This window comes from Trichosurus vulpecula, chromosome 7, assembly GCF_011100635.1.
Source record: "Trichosurus vulpecula isolate mTriVul1 chromosome 7, mTriVul1.pri, whole genome shotgun sequence".
NCBI classification, from domain to species: domain Eukaryota; kingdom Metazoa; phylum Chordata; class Mammalia; order Diprotodontia; family Phalangeridae; genus Trichosurus; species Trichosurus vulpecula.
This window is the reverse complement of record NC_050579.1, coordinates 95,543,362-95,549,518: the sequence shown is the minus strand read 5'-3', so window position 1 is coordinate 95,549,518 and position 6,157 is coordinate 95,543,362.

The following is a 6,157-nucleotide window of genomic DNA, read 5'->3' as shown; positions in this document are numbered from 1 at the left end:
GTCATAGCCATAAATTGCTACTGGAAAAAAAAAACAAAGCTTTGACTATACAGACCTTTGTTGGCAAGGTGATGTCTCTGCATTTTAGTATGCTGTCCAGATTTGCCCTAACTTTCCCTTCCAAGGAGCATCTTTTAATTTCATGGCTGCAGTTACCATCTGCAGTGATCTTTGAGTCCAAGAATATAAAATCTGATACTGCTTCCATTTCTTCTCCCTCTGTTTGCCAGGATTGATGGGACCAGTTGCCAAGAGCCTAGTTTTATTTTTATGTTAAGCTTCAAGCCAGCTTTTACACACTCCTCTTTAACTCTCATCAAGAGACTTCTTAATTCCTCTTCACTTTCTGCAATCAAAGTTGTATCATCTGCATATCTGAGATGGTTGATATTTCTCCCAGCAACCTTAATTGCAACTTTTGATTCATCCAGCCTGGCAATTTTCATGATGTACTCTGCACATAAGTTAAATAAGGAGACAACATAGAGTTTTGTCATACTCATTTTCCAGTCTTAAACCAATCAGTTGTTTCACGTTTGGTTCTAACTGTTGCTTTCTTGGCCCCCAAACAGGCTCCTCAGGAGACAAGAAAGATGATCTGGTACTCCTATCTCTTTGAGGACTTACTAAATGTCTGTTGTAGGCTTTGTTCCTAGGTACTCAGAACTTTAGTATTTGAAGGGGCTTTCAAGCTTCACCTTCTGTCTTTCCTGAACCCCCTAAATGTTTTCCCTCAATTGATTATCTCTAATTTATGATGTCTATATCTTATTTTTACAAAGGTTTGTTTGTTTCCTTTTTACATGTGGTTTCCCCCATTAGTATGTGAGCTCCTTGAGAACAGAGACTATATTTTTTGCTTTTCTTTATATGCCCAATGCTCTGCACAGTGCCTGACACATAGTAGGTGCTTTAATAAGTTCTTGTTGACTGACAATAAAAAAGTAACTTCATGGGGGCAGGAGGGAGAATACTAAAAACTGTATAGTTCCATGAAGACCTAAAGTAGGAGATAGTAGATCAATGGAGCTTTAAAGTCAGGAGAAAAAGGATTTCAGAAAACAACTTGGGCAAAAGCATAGATTCGTTTGAAATCCATATTTTTTGTCTATCTCTGATGGTCACCATTTGTTTTATGTCCTTCCTACTACATTCAAATTTATGAAGAGAATAAAGAAGTTAAGTCTACATGGAAAAACACAGGATGGGAGAAAGGGATCAACTATTTCTGCCTCTGAAGAAGCAATGGAGAGAGTCACATGCGATAAACAAAGCACAATTTTATTTTCTTCACGGTGTTAGAGGTTCTAGGAAGGCTCCATTTTTCATTATTTCCTTTTAAGGCTATTTTTAAAATTTGCAATTTCAAAAACAAAAAGCCCCAAAGATATAGAGGTAGGACATGGAATGCCATGTGCCATGTGTCATGTGGGGATAGTCAAAATTAGCTAGAACACAAAATTCATGGAAGAGAATAATATGGAATTCTGGAAAGGTAGGCTGAAGCCAGATTGTGACGGGCTATAAATGTTGAGCAAAGGAGTTGCATTATCTCCGAGAGGCAATAGGACCCACTGTAGCTTCCTGAGCAGGGAGTTATCATGGTCATATCTGTGTTTTAAGATTATTTTGGCAGCTGTGTGGAGGAAAGGAGAAAGGACAGAAGCGGGGTGGGGTGGAGGAAGAAGATACGCAGTAACTGCAATAATGTAAAAGAGAAAAAGCCAACCATGGTGTCAAGTGTTGCTAGACAGCGAGCACTATAGTGCAGAAAATTGAGCAATGGATTTGCAGTCAGAGGGTTTAGGTTAGAATCCTGCCTTCACCATATGCACACTCCTTGTGTATCCTGGGGCAAATCACTTAACCATTCCAGGGTTTATCTGTAAAATGAGGAGTTTGGACTAGATGACCTCCGAAGTCCCTTTCCTTTAGAAATCTATGAGTTCATAATCCTGTGAAATTCATCAAAAACCGAGGATTAAAATGGTAATGGACAATAACTAATAAAACAGTGGCCATACATGATGTCAAATCTGAAGAATGCTTCTCTGGAGAAGTCTTTAGAGAAAATGTTTTCCCCAAGATTAAGAAAAGTCAAAAAAAATCTGTTTTGTGCCAACACATGAAGTCTGATCTCTCCCTGCCATTTTGAACCACCTGTGTTGCCTTATCGGGGCAAGGAGCTGGCCCTGGCTCCTCCAAGGCTATGCCAGTGAACACAAGCTCAGGAAAGTTCTATCTAGGTAGGCAGGTAGATAACAAGCATTTATTATGTGCTTGCTATGGGCCCTAAGCTGGAAAGGCTAGTAATACAAGGGTGTGGACTTGGCTGTTGTCTGAGAACCAGAAGTCCGAAGAGGTTCATTACCAGAGAGTTAACCATCAGGAGATTCATTGGAGGGGCTTCAAAGTCTGTACCAGGGAATAGCTACACTCTTGAACCAGGTGTGAAGTACCAAAGTAAGCATAAAAGATTATATGCAGTTCAAGATTACTGCATCTGTTCTTCTAGCCTGAAGCAAATCCCCAATTAGCTTGGGAAAAATAGGCTTCTTAATAGCATATGCCCTCCACATAGACTACCTCAGATTCTGGATACCTCGGAGACAATGTGGTATAAGGGGAAGAACACCAGATTTGAGGTCAAATCCCATCTCTGACATTTGGCTACCTTTGTGACCTTGGGCAAGTCACTTAAATAACCTAGGTCTTAGTTATCTCATCTATAAAATGAAAGGGTTAGGTAGCCAGGTAGCCTCCTAGTTCTACAGAATCTATGATCCTAATCTATATTATGCTCACACATAAAAAATAAACTCTCCAAGGTTCTCTGTTAAATATCATATTTGAACTGCTACCCAAAGGAGAAGGGAGGAAAAGGGGAATACGCATTTATGTAGTACGTATTATGTGCCAGGCCCTGTACTGAGCACTTCAAATTCAAGTCCGACTCAGACATTAATTTTCTATCTAACACTGAACACATCGCTTAAGTTATCTTGGCCTTAGTTTTTTCATCTGTAAAATGAAGGGGTTGGATTTAATGATCTCTAATGTCCCTCTGTCTCCAAATCCATTATCCTACGTTCCAATGACAGTGGAAGCACCACACTTGGAACCTAACAAGACAGCCCTGAATGTATTTATAGGAGAAATATTTATAGTATTAAAGAGAATAAAAGTGGGGAAAATAGTCAGACTGAATCAAATGCATATAGTAGAGATTTGTGCTGGAGAAGACACTATGGTGGAAGCTCTGAGGCATCTATATGCGAGGTATGTAAAAGAGGGAAACATATTGAAGATGTAGAAAAATATTGAACCTAAATAATTCCAATAAAAAGAAACTGAGAAAACATAAACTAATATACCTACTTTCATCTTTGCAAATTCATTGTGTGGGTCATTTCTGCATAAACCGAGGAAATGGTTTATGATAGACATTTAGTAAGTGTTTATAGATTAATTGTAGTTAGACTGAAGTATAGTACCAATGAAATGTGCCTTGCATACAGTAGGCACATAATAAATCTTCATTGGATTTGTTGAATTATAAACATGTATGACCAGGAGTGAAATGGGCAGCTCATGCAATGATGGGCAATCTGAGTATTACAATGGTATCCTTGTGATATTAGGGGAAAGAGAATAAGGCTTCCAGAGCATTGAGTGGATCCTATAAAGACAGTTTATGGGACACTGAAAGGAGTTTTACAGGAGGGATCACCCAAGCGCATGGAGGAGGTATAATCTTCACTGGTGGAGAGAGAGCTCAAACCAAAGAGAACATAAGTCCGTCCATGTGGTCAGTTCTTCCCCCGAGCATTCCCTAGAGGTAAAAAAAAGAGGCAGATGGTTTGGACAGGAGAGAGGTGAGGCATGGAGTCAGGAAGAAAACATAAACTTGCTAACTATTTTCTGGAGGGCAAAGAAATACCTTTTTTATTCAACATGTTGAATATGTAAGATCCACCATCCCTTAGAGCTAGTCATTCTTTGGAAAGTGCCCAGTCCCCTAATTTTACAGAGAAGAAACTAAGGTCCAAAGAGGTCAAATGACTCAACTGAGGTCATGTAACTTGTAGGTAATAAAGATGAAATTCCAACTCAGGTCTTCTGATTCCAAATCCAGAAGTCTTTCCATTGCACTACCCTACCACTGGGTAACTAACTGCAGAGAGGAGACGCTGGACTAACTTGTACAAGCATAAAAACATATAAAGTTTGCTTAAAGAAAGATTTGGTGCCACAAATAATACAAACTCTGAAAAGAACCCAGACTCTTTCTGCGATTCTAATATGGAACCCCTAAATCTCATGTCAGACACTGTCATCTTTGCTTACTCTTTGGACTCAGTTTGATCTTGGTCCTTGGCATGGAGTCAAAAGAATCCTTGATATTATTCAAAAAGACTTGGATTTGGGGGCAACTAGGTGGTGCAACGGCTAGATCACCAGTTCTGGAGTTGGGAGGACTTGAGTTCAAAATCCAGCCTCAGACACTTACTGTATGTGTGACCCTGGGCAAGTCACTTAACACTAATTGCCTCAAAAAAAAAAAGAAAACTTGGGTTCAAATTCTAGCTCTTCTACTTTACTAGATTGTGGCTTTGGGTAAATCATTTAATCCCTTGAGGTCTTAGTTTCTTAATCTGTAAAATGAAGAATTGGTCTAGATCTCTCGGGTCCCTTCTAGCTGTAAGTTTTAGGAGGCTGTAATTCTATGGTCAGGACACTCCCTTCTGACTCTGCTCCCTTATGATCTCCCGTCAATCTCAGGTGTTTTTATGAAGCCTCTGGCTCCAAGTGGAAACATTTTAGCTTTGGTTTTCTCTTGTTGCCTGAACCATAGATGAGAAACTCCTCAACCCAAGTCTATGTCAGGTCTCAGGACTGGCCCAGGGTTGGGACAGAGAGAAACAGCACCAGCTTTTACTTAATATTATTCATTAATGATATATAAAATAGATATAATAATCTAACATGTAATGAATCTAATAATAATTATTCAACTGAGGTGGGGGGGAACTAACCTTAGATAGCATTAAGAACTGAGTACCTGTTATGTGCAAAGTACTAGGCACTGAGGGGGATGAAAGTCTTAAAATATGCATTGATTCTGCCTTTGATTTATAATATAGTTGGAAGAAATAACACTATGTAACTATGCAATTATATATATGTATATATTCTGTTATATATTATATGTACTTATATACATATATATTATATATTAAATAATATATTATATAAAATTAAGTTACATGTAATATGTGATAATTATATCATAATATATTAAATAACATTATCTATTATCGATATTTAATATAATTACACATATTATAAGGTAGTAGTATATGGTCACTGATGAGTATAAGTATTATTGAAGTTCAAAAGAGATAAAAAATCAATTCCAGATAGAGTAATCAGGAACAGCTTCACAGCAGTAGTAAAATTTGTGGGGAGCCTTAAAGAATGAATATAATTCTGATAAGAGAAAAGGAAGAGAAAGAGCGCTCTAGATGAAGAATGGTATAGAAATAAGGAAGGCCAAAAGCGTGTTTGGGAGACAGAAAGTAGACTAAAAAGTTTTTAAAGGTGAGCAGTAGAAAATAAAATGGTCAGGAAAAAATGGACAAAGGTTATCCTCACTGCCCTCCCATTTACTTGTACCCTATTTAGCAACCACTCCCGTCCACCACTCTTGAAAGCGCCAATCTAGAATAACAGGATCATAAGATTTAGAAGTAGAAAGGACTGAATTTTTGTAGGCCTTGTTAAAAGAGCTGGAAGTTTGTTCTATGAACAGTGGAGTCTATTGAAGGTTTTTGACCAGGGAAATGGCATAGTGAAGGCAATATTTAGGAAGATTAATCTGGCTGCAGTGTGTAGAATGGATTAACATCAAGGGAGACTGGAGACAGAAAGACTAGTTAGAAAGCTACTGTAATAGTTTGGGCATGAGATAATAAGATCTGAACTAGGATGTTGGCAGTGCAAATGAGAAGGAGGGAACAGAAGCCAGAGACTTTATGAAGGAAGAATTGAAAGGATTTAACGAGTTACTGGACATTGGGAGAGGCAGAGGGAAAAGTCAATCACAAAATTTCTTAGAATTGCAAAGGACCTCAGAGGCCATCTCGACTAACCCTTT